This window comes from Malus sylvestris, chromosome 10 (genome assembly GCF_916048215.2).
Source record: "Malus sylvestris chromosome 10, drMalSylv7.2, whole genome shotgun sequence".
Classification (NCBI taxonomy): Eukaryota; Viridiplantae; Streptophyta; class Magnoliopsida; order Rosales; family Rosaceae; genus Malus; species Malus sylvestris.
The window spans coordinates 21,591,598-21,614,902 of NC_062269.1; the positions used below are offsets into that span (position 1 = coordinate 21,591,598).

At 40.0% G+C, this 23,305-nt stretch overlaps 1 pseudogene; it reads right to left on the reverse strand.

Moving 5' to 3' along the window:
• Positions 1-923: 923 nt before the first annotated feature.
• On the reverse strand, positions 924-22,473 carry LOC126586273 (probable alkaline/neutral invertase B; annotated as a pseudogene).
• Between the last annotated feature and the right edge of the window lie 832 nt (positions 22,474-23,305).

The window sequence follows — 23,305 nt, forward strand, 5'->3', positions numbered from 1 at the left end:
AAAAGGATAAATGGGTAAACGAGTATTAAACGGTTACGGTTAAATGGGTATGCGGTTATGGGTATGATTAACCGTTTATAAACGGTTATGGGTATGAGTATAACCGTTTAGGCAATTACTCAACGGTTAAACGGTTATGTGGGTATGAGCATAAACGGTTATGGGTAAATTAATCGCGGTTACCCGCCCGCATAACCATTGCTCATCCCTACTTACAAGTGAAAAAAAATACTACTAGATTATAATATCAAGTGACATGAGAAGAAATCTATCAAAAATGTATATTGTACAGTATTTACATTTGATAAGGAAGGAAAGAGTTAAATCTGTAAACGACAAAATATTTATTTAGCTCAGCGGTGAGCATGAGAATGGTGATCGTAGAAGTAGGCTAGACTAGAGATGCAACCCTCATTTGAAACCAAATAAAAAAAAAATTGTATTTGATTATAAACCAATCTCTAAGTTGATAACAGGAATTACCAAATAAGGAACAAACACATGGGATACACCAATCAGAATATGCCACCTTGACATTGTGATGGTGTTCATCCATTACATTCAATATTGCACATGGGCTAAAAGTGCTTATGTGGCTCAAGTCTTTGTCAGGGAAAAGTCCCTGGCATCAAATCTCACCTCTACAAGGCAGTAATGACATAATATGGAATCCATCACAATCAGACACAGATGGAGAAAAAACCTACGATAAAAAAAAATAAAAATAAAAAAAATAAAAAAACCCAAAGGTTTTGCACTAGGGAAAGGACATTCTACAAGCATACTACTACGAACAAGTAGCTTATTTAAAATTAAAGAAGTAAGGAGCTGCTACTACATCAAATTCTTGGTCCCCCATCAACGCCCCTAACCCCTAAACCAAACCCTTGTGCCGATTAGGTCATAGGTTGACCGCGATTGAATTAGCAAGTCCATGAATTTGATCTCCTCATTACCGGCTTCATCTGTTTGTCATCCTCAAACACTATCATACCCAAATGAGATGGATTTTCCAACATCATCTTTGCGACCAAATATCCTGCAACTGACCAGGTAACGATCAAGAAAGGGCAGAGCCAAGATTTTTTTCATGGGTGAGCTAGCAAAAATAATTACCATAAAGTAACATAATTTTTTTGTTCCTACGTAAAATTATATAATGGCACGTCTAGCAATCGGGCCGCCCGGTCTTGATGGATGCAGCAGTGAGAAGCTATAAGAGCACTGTACAGACCACAACGACAACATGTTACTTGGCCAGAAAACAAAAATGGCACCAAATATAACTTATCATTACCGCATCATTTAATTATGAGGGTAAGCACTAAGAAGTATAGGCAGGTGTGTCTGTATCACAGTAATCACCCTTTAAAAACAGAAAAAATACTACCTTTTTTATCTCAGTCTATCGCTAATAACTCATGATCAAGGGAGGGGAAGGAGGATGGGGAGGAGAGGAGGCGTTTTTCTGTTTTTTTACCACTCTATTGTTATCTGACATATTGGACGGGATGGTTCCGATAAACAGTCAGCATTTACGTTATGAGTTTGTGCAGAGGAGAATATAGTGTGAAAGCATACCTGGCCAAGAGCCTCCGTTGTGGTAGTTCCATCTAGTATTTTTGGAAACGCAGCCTGTTACAATCTACCGTTCATGATTTTCTATTGCTGGATAACAATCCTTTAGTGGCGTTACTCCTGCCAATTCCTCCCATCGTGATTCTATGAGATCCATTATTGCCATGGATTCTTCAGGGGTTGCCAAGGATGAAAGAATCGCTAAACAATTACCCAGGCAAAACCAACGGGAATCTATTCTGGCAGGACTGATATTCCTAAAAAAGTAACCACCACGAGTTGGCAAAAAATCAAAGACCCAGTCCGGAAGAGAAACTGGTATCGCATTGAACTTGTTGACCGCTGTATGTGAGTACTCTTCAGTTTTATATCGATATATGTCATTTAACTGCTTAAAGTCTACCAAAAGTAACTTCTCATGTGATAGCTCAAGGCATGAAGGCGTTTGACATGCGCTCTATAAACTCAATAGAAATTTGTAATGAGAATAATTTATGTGTATTGCATTGTGCAAAGTCTTACAGCATATATACAGTTTACATATGATACGATCCACTATTCTAGGACCTATTCTAGGTAAGTTGTTTTCATGACAGCAATTACAAGATGTAATCAAATCAGTTGTGATTCTTTCCTTCAATACTCCCCCTCAAGTTAGAGTGGATATTGATCACTCCTAACTTGTCCAGCAACGTTGAAAACTGATTTGAACTCAGGGGCTTTGTAAAAATGTCTGCTGGTTGTTCCTTGGTTCTTATATGTTCTGTTTGAATCAATCCTTTTTGCACTTTCTCTCTTACAACATGGCAGTCTATTTCTATATGCTTGGTCCTTTCATGGAACACAGGATTACATGCTATGTGTAGTGCGGCCTTGTTATCACAGAACAACTTGATTGGCTGCAAATGTTGAACATTCAAGTCTTTCAAAATGTATTGCAACCATGTTATCTCACAACAAGCAGTGGCCATAGAACGATACTCAGCTTCTGCACTTGAACATGAGACCGTACTCTATTTCTTTGTTTTCCATGAAATGGGAGCATGTCCAAGGAAGATGCAATAACCCGTTATTGACCTTCTAGTGTCTTTGCAACGCGCCCAATCCGCATCACAATATGCTCTTAATTCCAATGACCCTTTTGAAGGTAGGAAAATGCCCTGACCTGGCGTCTGCTTGAGGTATCTCAACACCTTGTGAGCGGCATCTAAGTGAGGTTGTCTTGGTTTATCCATGAACTGACTAAGTATATGAACTGCATACACAAGGTCCGGTCTTGTGATTGTCAGATAAATGAGGCGTCCAACAAGATTTCGATATTGAGATGCGTCTTCTAACAATCTTCCACCGTCTTGTGTCAGGGTTATATTTTGATCAACTGGAAAACGTGAAGGTCTTGCACCAAGGAATCCTGTGTCTTCAAGTATTTCCAATGCATACTTTCTTTGACTTAATGCAATGCCATGCTTGGACCTCGCTACTTCCAACCCAAGAAAATATTTCAACTGTCCCATATCCTTCAGTTTGAAGTGGCTTGATAGAAAGCTTTTGGTCCTCATAATATATACCATCTAAACTATTGCCTACGAGAATTACATCGTCCACATAAACCAATAAAACTGTAAAGATACCTTGATGGCTTTAGACAAACATGGAATAATCAGACCATGATTGTTTGAAACCGGCTGACTTGAGGGCTGAGGAGAGCTTTAAAAACCATTGCCTGGAGGCTTGCTTCAAGCTGTATAATGATTTGTGTAACTTACAAACCTTATTCTCCTCCTTGTGTTCGAAGCCAGGAGGAAGTTGCATGTACACATCTTCATGGAGGTCTCCATTGAGGAACGCATTATTCACATCGAGTTGGTGTAGATGCCAATTTTGTTGAGCTGCGATACTGAACAAGACTCGAACGATGGTGAGCTTAGCAACTGGCGCAAACGTTTCCCTATAATCAAAGCTTTCCACTTGGCTGTAACCCTTGGCCACTAACCGGGCCTTATAGCGTTCAATGGTTCCATCAGGGTTGTACTTGATTTTGTACACTCATTTACAACCAATTGGTCGTTTATGAGCCGGTAGTGGAACTAGGCTCCATGTTTTGTTAGCTTGCAGTGCTTGAACCTCGAGCCGCATCGCTTCTCTCCACTTTAAGTCTTTAAAGGCCTGAGTAAAAGATGTAAGTTCTCTTTACAGGGTAATATTAGTAGTAAAGGTTTGATGAGGAGAAGAAAGATTGGCATAAGAAAGAACATGTGAGAGACTATGAGACGTACCAGGAGTTGTGACCGCATTCGAAGAAGATAACGGAGCGAGACATGAGGGGAGGGCCGCATCAATGTGAAAGTCCTGCAATGCGGTAGAGAGCTTTGTAGCATGAGAAGACTTGCATGGTCGTGGTGGAGATTGTTCTGGAGGCAAAGGTGATTGAATGTGATCAGAGGAGATTGGGTCCAAGTTAGGAAGGGTGATATTAGAGGATACGGGTTCTGTAGATGAGAGAGATGTGGAAGGAGAATGATTATGATGATGCTCAGCGGAAGACGGGGGATTGTGAGAGATTGGAGGTGGAGAGTGACGTGTGGGACTTGAAGTAGGAATTGTAGGAATTTAAGGATTATCATAATGGGCTAGATGAGTTAGAGAAGGGAACAAATCAGTATTTTGGGGTGGAAAAAATTCCGAATTTTTCTGGAAAGGGAAGACATTCTCAAAGAAAACCACATCCCTTGAAACTAGGGATTTCTTAGTTGTCAAGTTATAAACTTTATACCCCCTTTTGACCGTGTGGATAGCCAAGGAAAACGCACTCCGTTGATCAAGGATCAAACTTACTAGGGCGAGTGGGATGTGTGGTTACAATGTAAGAATATGAACATGGGATTAGATATTTTGACAGTGAATGATTAAGTCCGATTGGAATAGGAAAGCCTTATGAGAAGCTGTGTGCAAAATCCTTGTTTGCGAAGGATTCTGTTATAGTATGAAAACTGATAAGGATTGGAGAACATAAGTTGGTTTCTATAAGGATTTTAATAGGGAATCCTTGTTAAGTTATGAGAAGGATATATATGTGCTTGTATATATATGTTGTACCCTCTGCTCTCACAGATGCGCACTCGATTAAGTACTAAGCCCTATTCTTAGTTGGAGTTTTAAGCAATCTGACAGAGAGGAGAAGGGTTGCAACGCATATGGATTGAACAACAGCAGCCATGGCATCTTCCAATGGCAGTTCATCAGGTTAGTGGTATTGCAAAGTTTTTTACATATATGTGTGAGTGTTTTTCATGCTTTCTTGTTTGTGATTTATGCGACTTAATCTTGTTCCTGGTAATATATAGTTTACATGTGGTATTAGAGCCTTAGGTTTAAGTTCTTAAATTCAATCAAGCAAAGGTCGATTGAAAATCACCACAATCAGGTTTTGAAACTGGTTCTAAGCCTCATAACAATTTGTTTTTCCTAAACGGTGCGTTTTGGTAAAATAAGGTTAAAATATTATGACTGTTGGTATTCGGAATCTGTTTGTTTTTCCTTTTAGGGTTTTCTGGGTTTGTTCCTTTCGAAAGGAAGACTTTATCTTGTTCCTTTCATCCTGACCCGTTAATTAGCAATCCGAGTAAATCAAACCTTGTTATTGAGTGTTCAATACCTGTCCAAAATGTTTCTGCTGCTAGGTGTTGATGGTTGTCTCCTTAAAAGGTATGTGATCTTTAAAACTCGGATTAGCAATATGAATTCTGTAAAATAAAATATGATTGCGATTTCTTGAAATAAAGCATGTTAAAGTGATCATTCATAAGAAATATATTTAGTTTATGCAAACTTACTGGTGCTATCAAAATCATGAACTGAGATGTATGGAACAAATCAGTACAAAAGGATAGTTGTTCCTGATTACATGGTGATCGGTCCATGATTTATATGGTTGTTCCTGATTACATGGTGATCGGTCCATGATTTATCTTGAAACCCTTAATCCTATATGCGCCTATCAATTGTTTGTTGTTAAGATTGTATATATGGATATTGGTTATAAAGTTTTGATGTGCAATAAACTGTGAAAACGAAATCAGAACTCTAAATGTTCATATGGTAATTTCATGTTCATCAGTGTCTGCAATATCGATGAGGAGCTTAAACTTGGCAAATATTCCGATCCTTACCAGTGGTGGCAATTACAAGAAGTGGAGAAGGGATATCAATTTACTATTGACTCTCAATGAGTTTGATATAGCAATTGATAGTCCTAGGTCTGTCATAAGTGATCAAAGCACCAGGGCAAAGAGATCAGATTTTGAGAGGTGGACAAGGGCTAACAAAGTAGCACTTTCAATCTTAGAAGTTGGGATAACTGATACAATCATAGGAGGAATCAAGAAACCAGAACTGGCTGTGGACTATTTGGCTGCAATTGAAAAGAAATTTAAAAAGTCTGAGAAGGCAGAAGTCAGCCAATACATGTCTTTGCTTACTACTTACAAAATTGAGGGTACTGGCTCTATAAGAGATCATATAATGAAAATGACAGATGCTGCTGAAAAGTTGAAATCCATGGATGTGAACATTAGAGAGAAGCAGCTTGTATTCATGATCCTTCAAGCCCTTCCCACAAAGTATGGTCAGTTGAAAGTCTCTTATAACACACAAGAGAAAAGCTGGGATATAGATGAACTAATTGCACAATGTGTGCTAGAAGAAACCCGGCAAAAGCAAAAGAAAGGCAAGGAGGTTGAAGAAGCAAACTATGTGCAATCTGGAATAGTGAAGAGAGCATTCAACAATGGTGGCTCCACTGGTCCTGGTAAGAATTCTAAATTCACTAGGAATTCTAACAAATTCAATATATCTGCTAAAGTAAATGACTCCCCTAGAAAATCTATCAATTTTAAAGCTAAACCTAAAGATGTGTCTAAACTTAAGTGTTTTTGGTGGAAGACTAAAGGGCATTTAAAAGTTAATTGTGAAATTTTTAAAGATTATGTTAAGAGCAGAGAGAAAGAGCAAGTATATGTCTTTGTTGAGTCAAATCTCTATGAAGTACCTGTTAACTCTTGGTGGTTTGATACTGGATGCTCAGTACATATAACAAATTCTTTGAAAGGTTTTCAAAAACAAAAGGAAATTGGAAATGCTTCGTATCATGTCTATGTTGGGGAAGGGACTAAGGTTGTAGTACATTCCATAGGGATAGTCAACTTGAAAATGAATTCTGGTTTTGTTTTACAACTCAAAGATGTGCTCTATGTACCTAAAATGAGAAGAAACTTGATTTCAGCTTCTAAAATTATATAAGATGGTTATGCATTCTCTGCTGATGATGTATGTTTGAATATCTTTAAGAAAAACTGTTTTGATGAAATTTTGGGAACTGCCTTAATGTCTGAAAATCTGTGGCGTCTAGAGTGTCTAGTTGAGTCTATTAATCACTCGGTTTTTAGTATCAACTCAAAGAGAATGCTAGAACATGACACATCCTATATTTTATGGCATAAAAGGCTAGGGCACATCTCTAAAGATATAATTCTTCAACTTTCCAAAGCAGAGTTAATTCCAAAACTAGATCATGCCACTGCAACAGAATGTGTTGACTGCTTAAAGGGTAAAATGACCAACTTTAGAAAATTAGAAGCCAAAAGAAGTTAGGGTTACTTGAATCATTCACACTGATATATGTGGTCCTTTTCCAGTTAAAACAATATGTGGAAATAAGTATTTTGTTAACTTTATAGATGATTTCTCTAGACTAGGATACACTTTTCTCATTGCTGAAAAATATGATGCCCTTAAGTGCTTTATTATTTACAAAACTGAGGTTGAAAAACAGTGAGGTAAAGTCATTAAAGTTGTTAGATCGGATAGGGGAGGAGAATACTTTGGCAGGTACACTGAATCAGGACAACAAAAGGGACCATTTGCACTCTATTTGGAGCAAAATGGCATTGTAGCTCAATATACAACACCGGGCACACCTCAACAAAATGGAGTCTCAGAAAGAAGAAATAGGACTCTAATCGGTATGGTAAGAAGTATGATGACAAGATCGAAGTTACCAGAGTTCTTGTGGGGAGAAGCCTTGAAAACACCCAACTACATTCTCAACCGAGTTCCAAGTAAATCAGTCTCTTCAACACCTTTTCAAATATGGCATGGAAGAGCTCATAATTTTGGCTATTTTCATGTTTGGGGCTGCAAGGCTGAAGCTAGATTCTACAACCCAAATGAGAGAAAGTTGAATCCCAAAACACAATCTTGCTATTTTATAGGTTACCCTGAAAAATCAAAGGGGTTTCGATTCTACATACCTCAGGGTCATACCAAAATCTAGGAAACACATAATGCCGTTTTTCTTGAAGATCAAGATGTTTCCGATTTGACAAAAGAAAATTTTAATTTTGAAGAGGTGGATCAATCACATGATATCTCTGAAGCTACCAACTACAACCAAGTTTCATTATTCAGTCAATCATCATTCACTGAAAGAGAAGAAATAATTGCAGATTTGGATTCTCCTATAGATCAACCTATGGATATTAACCACCAAATGCATGCACCTGTACCTGTTTCAGATTCAGAACAACCGGTTTCAGTTGAGAACCAACTTTTGTTTACACCACGAAAGTCAACCAGAGTTAGGAAATCGACAGCTGTGAGTGATTATGTCTATTTGCAAGAAGCAGATTTTGACATTGGTAACATTGATGACCCTCTCACATACTCTCAGGCCGTGGAGAGTTCACAGTCAATTTTATGGCAGAATGCAATGAAAGAAAAGCTAGATTCGATGTACAAAAACAATGTTTGGACACTTGTGGAGTATAGCCCTCAAATCAAACCTATAGGATGTAAATAGGTATACAAAACCAAAAGAGATGCTCTTGGTCAAATTGAGAGATACAAAGCTAGATTAGTAGCAAAGGGCTTCACCCAACGAGAAGGTATTGATTACAACGATACTTTTTCCCCAGTGTTTTTTAAAGACTCCATGCGAGTTGTCATGGCTTTGGTTGCATATTTTGACTTAGAGCTACATCAAATGGATGTTAAGACAACTTTTCTAAATGGAGACTTAGACGAATGCATTTATATGAAACAACCTACTGGATTTGTTGAAATGGGGAAGGAAAACAAGGTTTGCAAGCTCAATAAGTTGATATATGGGTTAAAACAAGCCTCTAGACAGTGGTATTTAAAGTTTGATCAGATTGTCTCTTCTCAGGGTTTTGAAGAAAACAAATTGGATGATTGCATTTACATAAAATTTTCTGGCTCACAGTTTATCATTTTGGTGCTCTATGTTGATGATATCCTTTTAGCAAGCTCTTGTTCTCAGTTGTTACAAAGAACTAAAAGCATGCTCAATGAAAGTTTTGATATGAAGGATCTGGGAGAGGCATATTATGTGTTGAGGATCGAAATCATATGTGATAGACAGAAACGGTTGTTTGGTTTATCACAGAAGGGATACATTGATAGAGTGTTGCACCGGTTTAATATGGAGAGCTGTAATTGTGGACAAGTTCTAGTCAACAAAGGGGATAAGTTTTCGAAGAATCAATGCCTAAAAACTGATTTAGAAATTTAGAAAATGCAATATAAGCCCTATGCCTCTCTAGTGGGAAGCCTTATGTATGCAACAATATGCACACGACCAGATATTGCTTTTATAGTGGGAATGCTGGGAAGGTTTCAAGCAAATCCAGGAGAAGCGCATTGGATATCTGCCAAGAAGGTTCTGAGATACTTGTAAAGAACTAAAACCTTTATGTTGGTTTATGGCAGGAGTGAATCTTTGGAACTTGAGGGGTATACTGATTCCGATTTGGCAGGTGATGTGGATGCTAGAAAGTCAACAGGTGGTTATATTTTCATGTTTAATGGTGGAGCAGTTTCCTGTAAAAGTGCTAAACAAACTATCATTGCTACATCTACTATGGAAGCCGAATTTGTGGCTTGTTTTGAAGGAATGAAACAAGCTATTTGGTTGAAGAACTTTCTGTCAGGATTGAAAGTTGTAAATTCAGTTCAAAAACCTGTGAGAATGTTTTGTGACAACAATTCAACCGTGTTCTTTGCTAAAAATAACAGAAGAACTTCTGCTTCGAGGTTAATGGATGTAAAATTTCATAAAGTAAGAGAGCAAGTAAAGAAAGGGATGATTGAAGTTCAGCACATTAGTACTGTTTTGATGACTGCAGATCCTTTGACTAAAGCACTACCTATTGGAGAGTTTCAGAAACATGTATCTCGGATGGGAGTGTTGAAGAGTCTAGATCAGTGGGAGTAATTGGTCTATTTTGAAGAACTGGCAGGTTGCAGTTGTGTGAGTAGCTTAATCTGGAACTGTGCTTGTTATCTTGGTCAGAGTTGATTTATTTAGTTTTATCTAAAGTTTGTTAGTTTCAACTTTTATGTTTTAAATAACGGTCTTTTCCCAAAACTTATTACTTTGGTTTTGAAGTTTTGTAGTTTTGGATGATGGACTTGTTTTAGAGGATGATTTGTTAGATGCTTTGAAAGCAGTTTGTTTGTTTTAAGCTTGTGGTTAATAAATCATGTTTAATCAGTATTGTGTTGTTTTTCTTTTGAAGAGTGGGAGCATATTATGTGATTAATTGGTTATATCAGTTTTGTTATGAGTCATGTTTATAGTTTGGATATGCGTGAGCTTAGAATCAATACTGTATTTTGGTTGTGGTTTATGGTTCTCAGTTTCCATATTTTGAAGTACAATGGAATGATAGTCATAACGTTAGATTCTCATAAGAGGCTCTGTGATCACTTCCTATAAATTGGAGAAGTTCATGTCTGGAATTGATCTCATGTTCAAGTGGGAGAATGTAAGAATATGAACATGGGATTGGATATTTTGACAGTGAATGATTAAGTCTGATTGGAATAGGAAAGCCTTATGAGAAGCTGTGTGCAAAATCCTTGTTTGTGAGGGATTCTGTTATATAGTATGAAAACTGATAAGGATTAGAGAACATAAGTTGTTTTCTATAAGGATGTGTGAGTGTTTTTCATGCTTTCTTGTTTGTGATTTATGCGACTTAATCTTGTTCTTGGTAATATATAGTTTACATACAAAACATTGACAACCAAAGACCATTAAATCAGAATAACTGGGTTCCTTATGGAAAAGTTTTTCAAAAGGTGTTTTTCCCTGAAGGATTGGAGTTGGTGTTCGATTAATCAAGTACGCCGCTGTAAGTATGGCATCCCCCCAAAAAGGTTTTGGCAAATTGGCTTGGAAAAGAAGGGCCTGGCCATGTTGAGCAAGTGGCGATGTTTGCGTTCAGCAACACCATTTTGTTGTGGTGTGTTGACGCAACTAGTTTGGTGGATAATGCCTTGAGAAGAATAAAATTGGGGAATCTTAAACTCCGGACCATTGTCACTCCTAACGACCTTAACATTTTTACCAAATTGAGTTGCAGCCAAATGAATAAAATGGGTGAGAATAGTGCGTGTTTCATACTTGTGTTTCATCAAATACACCCAAGTGCTTCGTGAATGGTCATCAACAATTGTTAGGAAATATTGTGCACCAGAAAAAGTTGGAACATGATAACCTCCCCAAATATCAATGTGAATTAAATCAAAGCAAGATGCACTACGAGTAGTACTTAATGGAAACGGTTGTCTATTAAGTTTGGCTAAAGGACAAACAGAACAAGAGCTTGAATCACAAGCTTTATTTGCAAGAAATGAAAATAATGAAGATGCTTTATTTGAAGGATGCCCAAGTCGTTCGTGCCATAAACTGTCCGAGTTGGTGTGTACCACATTGCATGTTCCTTTCTTTGGTAGATTGAGTCGATAGAGTCCCTCCCTCTCAGTTCCTGTCCCAATCATCTTCCCCTATTGTAGGTCCTGTATGACACAAATTTGTCTTAGAAATATGGTAATATGGAAAGAGTCGAACGCTAGTGCTCACAGAAATCAAGTTAAGGTAAAACAAGGGTACACATAAAACGTTATGAAGAACAAAATGTGGAGAGAAGGCTATGGTGCCAACATGAGTAACGCATGCTGTGGTACCGTCGGGAAGTTTGACCCAACGATTAGAGACTGTCTTAAATGAGGTAAGCAAGCTGGGATTACAAGCAATATGATCACTTGCACCACTATCTAATATCCATGTTGGCTCTTTACTATTTTGTGCACCTGAACAAAGTTTACCTAAAAGCTCTTCATAATTGGGAATGTTACCGACCAAATTGGCTGAAACAGCCTTCGTTTTGGTTAGGAGCTGATTAAGAAGTTGATGACACTTTTCTCGTGAAAAAAGGAACTCACTCACAGCTTCCTTTTGATCATCTTGAGGAGCTACATGATTTGCTTTTGATCTTGCTTGGCCACTTTCAGTAGCATTCTTCCTCCTTCGACAGTAGTCATATGTATGTCCCTTCCCATTGCAATATGTGCATTTGAGATGAGCTCTGCAGTTCTTTATGTTGTGGTTGGTCATGTTGCATTTTTCACAGAATTTTGCTTCTCCTTCTATAGACTTGAAATCACGAGTCACTTTCTTTACTACAAAAACAGAAGATTCTTGTGGTGCCGTGGACTTGCCAGCAGTAGTTTCTGCCTGCTTCTCTTGGCGTAGTACCATCGCATAAGCTTTGTTCAGGTTCGGAAGTGGATCTAACCCTATGATGTTGTTGCGGGTCTGTGCAAAATTCTCATTAAGTCCCATAAGGAATTTCATGGTCTTTTGCGTCTCCATAAACTTCTTAACTTCAGCTACAAGTAGGAAAAGAACAGAGAGCATCCTTTTCATCCCATAGGCTTTTGAGTTTTGTGAAGAAGGAAGTGACTGAGTTTGTGCCCTGCTCACATTCATGTATGGCGTTCTCTATATGGAACAACGAAACCATATTAGTGTGAGAGAGTCTTTCTTACAACTCTAACCACATACCTCTAGCATCCTTGCAATGGATAACACTGCTCGAGATGTCTTTTGACATGGCTCCTAGCAGCCAAGTTTTGACAAGGACGTTGCATCAGTCCCATTGCAGTTGTTTATCAGGATTGTGAGTCGGCCTTTTTAGGGTTCCATCAATAAAACCTTTCTTGTTTTTGATGGTGAGCGCCATGTTCATTGACTGCACCCACGTTGTATAATTGTCTTTCATCAGTGGTTGTGAAACAAAGACCGCACCTGGTTGGTCTGAATGATGGAGGAAAAGAGGATGATTGGAATTCTCCCATGATTCTGAGGTCTTGGAAGAGTTCGAGCCCTTTCCGGGTTCAATGAGTCTCTACTCTTCGTCACCAGTCATGAGGTATTCATTTGTATGAATTTCTAGGTTCTCAAGAGCGATGGCTCTGATACCAAATAGAAATTTGTAATGAGAATAATTTATGTGTATTGCATTGTGTAAAGTCTTACAGCATATATACAGTTTACATATGATACGATCCACTATTCTATGACCTATTTTAATGACAGCAATTACAGGATGTAATCAAATCAATTGTGATTCTTTCCTTCAATAAACTCCTTCCCCTCGTCATCGTGCTTAACCAAAAGCAAAAGCACATATTAAAACCATGAAGAAAAGAACCTGAAAACACATAACCAATACAGAAGTGAGCTAAAAGAAAACGATAGGCAACACATAATTTATATACAATATCTAAAAACTCTGGCTGCATATCTATCTCAAAACATAAATGGAAAACGACTTGAAATGATAAGTGATGAATATCTAGAGATGCTTGTTAGAGCATGTCCGAAATGCCTTGTATTACAAGAAAATGTAATCCATATAGATTTTCTTATTTAATCTTTTTCAGCAATTTAATTGATAATGAAACAGAAGAGATGGCTGACCGGGTGGACAGCAAATTCAGTAAGACCATTACTCATGGAAGGATAATTTGAATTTCAATATGTCGTAGACTTAAGTTACAAGCTCCAAAACTAACAACTTATGCGTATGCTAATATTTCAAGGGTTTAACCGTGGATGTTTGATATCAGGTATATCTGGCATGCATCATACCGTACGATAAAAATACAGGACTCGACATAATTATGAAAATTCACCATTCTACAATCAATTATGTAGCATCGATCAGCACAAAGAAGGGTTGGAAATGTGTCGAACCCCTCAGATAGGCATAAACTTAGAATACGCAGCATATCTTCTGGCATTCAGGCAGTGCACCCAATGAAGAGTCTCTAGTGGATTTCGTGCATGCTCGAAGCAATATGATCCACCAAAATCAAGAATAAACAGGAGCAACTCTTCCTACCGCACTCTCACCAAAATGTGCTATTAAAGTCTTGCTGTTCCTGACTGGATCATCTAGTACTTTGAAAATAGCTGGCATTACTCCTTCTCCTAGATGAAAACCTACAAATCTTTTTCTCCGATGACTGAAGACGAAGTCTTCAAGATAATTTTTTTAATTATTTCTGGTTCACCATTCATTAGAAAAAAAGCCAATCAGCTGGGGACGAAGTCTCGAACAAACACCTTCACGGATCCATAAAAAGAAAAAATAAGAACAAAATTTGTGCTTGCCAACTTCATGTATCAAAAACTCTGCCTACAACTAGCGAACTTCAGTCAAAGAAAAGCATAAAGGGATAACTAAATCTATATTCTTTTGTCAACAAAAATAAAAATGTCCTGCACGAAGCATATCAAGGGCCAATTATAAACAGCACACATCCACAATTTGAAACATCTTATCGGAGCCGTCCAATCAGAAAGTTAATTATGGAGGTTGGAAACTCGCTTCCTCTTAAACAGCCAGATGCATCAAAAGTCTTACCAATGTATGCATATAAACATAGTAGTCAACAGAAGCTAAAGATGTAACTCTCCAAGACGACTAACAGACTGATAAGCAGGATAACACAATGCATTTCATGTTCCTTGTGTCACGGGATGACTCTTTAAGCCTTCCGCCCGTGCGGCACTTAGACTTGAATACCTCGATGAACAAGCTAAGTAAGCCTTCGAAGCCTCGCTTCCCCGGATCGAATCACAAAGAAAGCTAAGATAGCTTGGAGAATGCTAGAATCACTTAGAAGATGGGAGAAAGGAAGCTTTGTATTGAAACTTAGGAGAACTTTACAATTGCTTACAATTCTTGGATGGTTTGGCCAAATGGCCTTACCTCCTATTTATAGGCCTAAGTCACCTCCTCAATGGAGGGTTCTAGAATCCCCTACTTACATCAAAAAATATCTAGCATAGTTCTAGATACAACTTGCCTAATCTAGATTATTCTAGGTGAGGCTTAAATATGTACACTTGTGTGGAATGTTCCGGAATGCCCTAGATTATCTTGAATGCTCCGCCACGTTCTTGATTTCTCCGGGACGTTCCAGAAGCTTCCATGAAGACATGGCTTCATGGGCTTAGATATATGATGTCTTGGGCATTTTCTTTGTTTTTAACATGCGGCCCGTGACATCCTCCCCCACTTAAGCCGTCGACGTCCTCGTCGACTCTTGCCTCTCGAATGTCTGAATCAAGTCCTTATATTGCCATAAGGACGTCTCCTTCTCCCAGGTTGCTTCGGAGTATGGTAGCCCCTTCCATTTGACAAAGTACTCCACATGCTTTGGTTGTCTTGGTCGCACCACGACACGCTTGGCTTCAATGCTCTCCACTTCTTTGTCAAATGCCTCCGTCATCAAAGGGGGTGCTCGATGAGACTCACCTCGACTTGGTTCTTCATCGTCCGCATGATAAGGCTTCAAGTTGCTCACATGGAACACCGGGTGAAACTTGAGGCGAGGTGGGAGTTCCACAACATAAGCAGCTTTGCCAACCTTCTTGATGATAGGGAATGGTCCCTCATATTTCCGCAACAAGCTCTTGTGCAAGCCACGAGTACTCTTGTGCTGAGACGCATTGAGCTTCACAAAAACTTGGTCGCCGGTTTGGAACTCCACATTCCTTCGCTTACGATCCGCCCATTTCTTCATCTTCTTTGAAGCCTTCTCCAAATGAGCTCGAGCAAGTTCGTGGGCTAATTGCCACTCCTTAGCGGTTTTGAAAGCGGCTGGACTATTCCCCGTGTAGCCAGTCACGACCGTGTTCGGGGTCAAGGGTTGTTGCCCTATAGCCAACTCGAACGGACTTTTCCCCGTCGACTCCGAACGTTGCAAGTTATAAGAGAATTGGGCAACATCAAGTAACTTAGCCCAATCTCGTTGATTGGCACTAACATAGTGCCGCAAATAAGTCTCCAACAATGCATTAACCCGCTCCGTTTGTCCATCGGTTTGCGGATGAAAAGCTGTGGAGAATTCTAACTTTGAGCCAAGTAGCTTGAAGAGCTCCTTCCAGAATCTACCCGTGAAGCGAGCATCTCGATCACTGACTATGCTCCTCGGAACTCCCCAATACTTCACCACGTGCTTTAGAAACAAGCGTGCAGCTACTTCGGCTGTGCACTCCACAGGTGCGGGTATGAAAGTGCCATACTTGGTGAATCTATCGACCACGACGAAGATAGATCCACATCCATCAGACTTGGGCAAATGTGTGATGAAATCCATAGTTAAACACTCCCATGGTCTTGATGGGGTGGGAAGTGGTTCCAACAGTCCTCCCGGTTGCCTTTGTTCCACTTTGTCTTGTTGGCACACAAGGCAAGTCCTCACGTATGAATCTACATCATCCCGCATTTGTGGCCAATAATAAGCATCGCTCACCAAAGCCAACGTGCGGTGAGTGCCAGGATGTCCTGCCCACATTGAGTCATGGCACTCCTTAAGGATTTCTTTCCTTAAGCTTCCCCACTTTGGGACGTAGATTCGCTTGCCCTTGGTGTATAGCAAGCCGTCCTCAAGCCAAAACCTTCTTGTCTTCCCCTCCTTGACAAACTCGACAATGTTCTTGGCTTGGACGTCATGTGATAAACCTTCTCGGACACGGCCCAAGAGATGGCTTTGCGGCTTGAGTACCGTAGCCATTAACTCTACTCGCCTACTTAGAGCATCGGCCACCACGTTCTCCTTTCCTTGCTTGTACTCTAGCTTGTAATCAAACTCTGCTAAGAACTCTTGCCACCTTGCTTGCTTAGGTGTGAGCTTTTGTTGGGTTTGAAAGTAGCTAGTGGCAACGTTGTCCGTCTTGATGATGAATGGGGTTCCAAGCAAGTAATGCCTCCAAACTCTAAGGCAATGGATGATGGCGGTCATCTCCTTTTCATGGGTCGTGTACCTCTTCTCGGCATTGTTTAGCTTGCGACTTTCATAGGCTATCGGATGTCCCTCTTGCATCAACACTCCTCCTATGGCAAAGTCGGAAGCATCAGTGTGTAACTCGAATGGCTTGTTAAGGTCGGGCAACCTTAGTACAGGTTCCTCCATTAGGGCCTTCTTCAACCTCTCAAAGGCCTCTTGACACCGGTCCGTCCATTCCCATGCCTTGTTTTTCTTAAGAAGGTCTGTTAAGGGTGCCGCTATAGCTGAATACCCTTTTATGAATCTCCGATAGTAGTTGGCTAGCCCCAGAAAAGATCGTAGTGTTGGTACCTTGGTCGGCGGTTCCCACTCTTGAATGGCCTTGATCTTGCCCTTTTCCATCATAAGTTTCCCCTCCTTTATCTTGTGGCCAAGAAATTCTACTTCTTTTGTGGCAAAAGAGCATTTCTCCTTCTTGACATAGAGTTCATGCTCCCGAAGGGTCTTGAACACTATGCGCAAGTGCTTGACGTGCTCCTCCAATGTCTTGCTATAGACAACGATATCATCAATGTAAACCACGACAAACTTGTCAAGATAAGGATGGAATACCTTGTTCATCAATGTGCAGAATGTTGCGGGGGCATTGGTTAGACCAAATGGCATGACTTTATACTCGAACGCTCCATATCTGGTCACCATCGCCGTCTTCGATTCGTCTCCAGGGGCTATCCTCACTTGGTAGTATCCCGATCGAAGATCTAACTTTGTGAAGTACCTTGCTTCACCAAGTTGATCGAATAAGTCGGCGATCAACGGTAGTGGGTACTTGTTCTTGATGGTAATCTTGTTCAATGCTCTATAGTCGATGCACAACCTTAGGCTACCTTCTTTCTTGCGTTGGAACAAGACGGGTGCACCATATGGGGACTTGGAGGGTTGGATGTAGCCAGCATCAAGTAGCTCGTTGAGTTGCTTCCTCAATTCCTCCAACTCGGGTGGCGACATCCTATAAGGTGATTTGGAGGGAGGCTTAGCACCAGGCTCCAACTCAATCGCATGGTCGACCTCTCTCCTTGGTGGCAACTTCTTTGGCAGTTCCTTAGGCATCACGTCCGCAAACTCCACAAGGACGTCTTCCACTTGTTTCGGCAAAGGCCCATGCTTCTCCTCCCCTTCATTCAACATTAGGGTTGCAAGAAATGTGGCCTCGCCTTTCTTCCAAGACTTGGCAAATTGAATTGCCGACAAGTGCTGGGTACACTTCTTGGCTTGCCTTTCCAATGGCACCAGGCAAGGTTGTCTTCCGTCGGCTAGGATACAGAAAATATTGTAGAAGGGAATGGGAAAGGCTCGTACCTTGTCCATGAACTCTAACCCAATGACTACGCCATAGTCGTCCATCTTGACTACGGTGAAGTCGATCGTTCCCTTCCATGTGCCAATGTCTACGTGCACATTACGCGCAACTCCAACAATGGGGGTGGCAGCGGAATTTACCGTCTTCACGCTACCGGGCTCCTTTGTGACTCGGAGGCCAAGCCTTGTGGCTTCCTCCGACGTCATGAAGTTGTGTGTTGCTCCCGTGTCCACCAACACACGCGTCGTCTTGTCACCAGTCTTGACGTCGACGAACAATGATCCTCCCCCAACTTGAGCCTTAGGTTGTGGGAGGGTTGTCTGGATGGCATTCAGTAGACGGATGCATCCCATCGTTGCATCGTTACTCTCCTCGGCCTTGTCCTCCTTGAAGGCCATAGCCTTAAGGGCTTTCTTTTGTGGGCAATCTCGCATCATGTGAGGGCCGTCGCATAGGTAACAAGTGGGTTGCCAAGACTTACCTTTGCCTTTGTCATGCTTATCGGCTTTCTTCTCCTTCGGTTTGCTTGTCTCGGCCTTGTCCTTCGGCTTATGTTCTCCCCCACTTCTCTCATGGTTACCCCTCTTCCCCGTGGACTTGGAATCACCTTGGTGGCTTGATTTAAACTCAATCAAGGATTCGGCAGCGGCAATGGCATCAGACAATGTTTGCACGTGTCTCCTTTGTAGTTCGAGTTTTGCCCAATTTTGCAGTCCACTCATGAAGTACATGAGCTTGTCTTCCTCTAACATGTTGGGCACCTCGAATAACAAGCTCACGAAGGCGTTGACATAGTCTTTGACGCTCCCCGTTTGCTTGAGCCACCTTAGTTTCTCCTTGGCTTCATACTTGGCATTTTGGGGATAGAAGTGCAACATAAGATCTTTCTTAAATTCATCCCAAGTGGTGAGGGAGAACGTACCTTGCTCAATCTCCATGCTCCGACGACGCCACCACATAAGGGCATTGTCGGCTAAGAACATGGTTGCCGTCGAGATTTTGGACTCGTCATCTTCAAGCTTCAGGTACTTGAAGTATCGCTCCACGTTCCACACGAATGTGTCGAGCTCCTTTGCTTCCCTCTTCCCATTATAGGATTTGGGTTTAAAGGAGTCGATTACCTTGGAGTCCAACGCCTTGATTTCCCTCGGCCCTTGCACGAATTGCTTCACAACTGCTTCTTTACAAAATGCCACATCTCCCTTAAGTTCCCTTGTGTCCTTTATCTCTTCTTGAAGCGCCACAAACCTTGCCTCTATGTTGTCAAGGTGAACCTGGACTTCCCTCCGCATCTTGTCTGCCATGGTGTTGAGAGCGCCAAGGAGCTCATCTCGTAGCCCTTCCACCAAGCCACGCAGTTCATCCTTACCATTGTCCACCATGGTTTGGATTTCCTCCTTGTCGACAACGTCCTCATCAAGTCGAGTATCGAACTCGAGTATGGTTCGTTCCACCTTCTCGAGTCGCTCTTCCATGGTCTCCATCGATGCTTGCAAGTCCTTTAACTTTGGCTTGCTCTTGGCAACGTCTTGGACCTCGGCAGTACGCTCCCTTAGGTCGGAGACTCCGGACACCATCTCTCCACTTGCCATATCCTACTTTCCTTCAAGTGATTCACGAGCTTGGCTCTGATACCAGCTGTCACGGGATGACTCTTTAAGCCTTCCGCCCGTGCGGCACTTAGACTTGAATACCTCGATGAACAAGCTAAGTAAGCCTTCGAAGCCTCGCTTCCCCGGATCGAATCACAAAGAAAGCTAAGATAGCTTGGAGAATGCTAGAATCACTTAGAAGATGGGAGAAAGGAAGCTTTGTATTGAAACTTAGGAGAACTTTACAATTGCTTACAATTCTTGGATGGTTTGGCCAAATGGCCTTACCTCCTATTTATAGGCCTAAGTCACCTCCTCAATGGAGGGTTCTAGAATCCCCTACTTACATCAAAAAATATCTAGCATAGTTCTAGATACAACTTGCCTAATCTAGATTATTCTAGGTGAGGCTTAAATATGTACACTTGTGTGGAATGTTCCGGAATGCCCTAGATTATCTTGAATGCTCCGCCACGTTCTTGATTTCTCCGGGACGTTCCAGAAGCTTCCATGAAGACATGGCTTCATGGGCTTAGATATATGATGTCTTGGGCATTTTCTTTGTTTTTAACATGCGGCCCGTGACACTTGGGTGTGTTGAGTATCTCTATCATGTTAACATAAGCAAGAGATTGAAAAGATTAACAAATGGAAATATGCAAACAATGAAGCTTTAGTTTCCCTCTTTTATTACTTACCAGATTCATTATAGAGTCAGTGTTCCAACCATTACGATATAAAACGTAGCTACTGGTTTGAAAAAAAAAACCGATGATAGCTATATCTAATCGGACAAACAAGGACAAACGGTCTCTACCCGGTCATAGTTAAGATTTTCTTCAGTGGTATCTGAGGCAGCAATTGTTCCAACCGGCTGACCACGGCAAAACACCAATGAACGCCTCAAAGTTTACCAAGCTTCAGCAACCATTGGATGTGGCTTCAGTGGCGGATCTAGGAAATAATATTAGAGGGTTCAGTAAGAATAGCGATGCGCACGCGTAAATTTTTTTTACTAGAAATAGCATGCATATCGCCATTTCATCGAGTCTTGGTAGGCCTAAAGTCATTTGGAAAAATATATTGCACACCTGTTAATGTATGCATGAGGCAGCACCTAAGGTATCCATGGACATTCACGAGTCTTGGTAGGCCTGAAGTCAGTTGAAGGGCATGTATGAAGCCAACTCTAATCTTCATAAGGGCAACACCCAAAATATCTATGAACATTCACCGAAGTTCGAAAGATCAACACCTAAAGTATCTATGGACGTTCATCGAAGTTCAGAGGATCATCTGAGCCCCTGCCCCCTCAATGCATCCGCCACTATGTGGCTCAAAGCCCATCAGTGACCTAGGGGTACCCATGAGTGACATTCTACTACAGGGCAAAAATACATACTCAGGATGTTCAAAAAATCTGGAAATGTTCTCAGCATTTCTCGATGATTGCTAGGGACACCCCCAACAGATAGTTCGCCATGTGACCTCTTATCATATGAACTTTTTCTTTCCATATTCAGAGGGCTTTGTTTTGTCTAGTAACTTTGAAAAATCAATTTCATCAATTTCTGCCACACTACATCGTGAATCAACATGTCACGTATTTCCATTATGGGCCAACTGCCTATATTGCCAATTGATTTTATGGTTGTCATCTTCACTTTTTCTATGGTATCAGAGCAGGTTGTCCCACATGTGAAGCCAAACGGCCACACACAGTCTCCGTTACTCCGTTGTGTTGTCCACGTGTTAGGCTTGAAAATTTGTTACACGTGAGGGGGCGTGTTGAGAATGAGTCACACGTTGATGGGAGGAGGGACCTTGCATTGGCTTATAAGAGGTTGAACTACTCCCCACATTGCCAATTAGTTTTATGTTGAACCTCAACCTTCTTCAAATATTACTCAAAAACATTTGTAGATGTCAATTTACAGAACGAAAATTGATAATAAAGGAAGTAGCTTTTGTCTAATCAAATGCTCAACAAACTATAAGACAAGAAAATTCAGAAAACCAATTACAGTCAGTAATACATTTCATTACAACAATGCTAAAATATAATTTGGTAATCAAATTCAAATACATTGTTATATTTCTCAATCCATCAAATTTCGGCAATTGGGTCACATAAAAAATTACCAGAAAATCCAAAACTGAGGAACCAAGGCAGTTAGATTGAGTTTATCAATCTAACAAGTAATTAGGTAGATTGAGTTTCATCGATGAGAAAAAAATTCTACGTACGAGTATAATTTAACTTTATATTTTTATGTTAAGGCAGTAATTTTACAAATTTGCATTAATGACTCACACTTACTGACACTCACAAGAGCAAGCCGGGAAATTTAATTCAAAACTTGGGGTGGAAATACAATACTCCTAATAAACTAAGTTACGAAGTCCCTCGCAAAATATAATTAGTAATTTTTTACCGTACACTTTTATGGCAATTTAGTTACACTAAGGGGACGGTGATTAGGGCTAAGCCACGCAACTGGCCAACCATAATCATTTGTCATCAAACTCATTGTGACACCGTCCATATAAGCTGAAACCATCTCAATTACAAGTAAATTGTAATTCCACTAGATCGTAGTGTTAAAGTGGTGTGAAATATTTCAAGCTAGCAAATGGTAAATTGCGCTAGTAGATAGCATCTTCATCTTGCAGTATGTTTTGAGTTCAAATCCTCCTCCTAGACTAGTAAATATCGTTTGCAGTAAAAACAAATTTGGGATTTTTTAGTTTAAATACTAATTCTAAGAAAAGTTTTAGCTAAAATATCATGTTATCAGTTAGGTACTGATGGAAAAGTCAACCTAAATAATTCTAATAATACTACTATAATTTAAAATAGTTACATAATTGTCAATCAATCCTGCCACGTTTTGCAATCGACCAACTTTTTTATGCAACTGGTTGATTAAATTTTTTGCCAATCAAAATTTTCGGTCTCTAATTTGAAGTAATGAATTTCTTCATGAGTTCTCTAATGCTAAATTATAGTAGTTATGGTCAAGTTCTCTAATTTTCATAAGTTCTCCAATTTTGATCAAGTTTAAAAAATAATAAACTAACAAAGCAAAACATAACTAAAGATACAATGATTAGAAATTTTCAGGTAGCTAGAAATCATTTTCAACCACAATGATGGTGGTTGGTGACAGCTTCTGGCACTGGCATTGAGTCATGTGCAATGGGGACAAAAATATAAATGAACCCATGCTTACAAGTATACTTGCCTGTATATATAAAAGGAGCACACCAAAATAGTTAAGCTTTCTGAACTCTTAAAATGCCCTTTTATTTCCTTCACAATAAAATCCAAAATATTCAGAAAATGAGAACAAATTGATAAAAAAACCATAACTGAAAAAAATAATTGAAAAAAAAAACATCTTTACTATATAAATAAAGTGAGAGCAAAAAATACAAATATCAAAAGAAAACGAAAATAAATAAATAAACAAAATAGTTAAAAAAAGAAGATAATTTCGTCAAAAGTCAATAAAAACTTTATTATTAAGACATACGTGTAACATCCCACATCGCTCAGGGGAGTGGATTCTGTAAACCTTATATGTATATTCTCATCTCTACCTAGCAA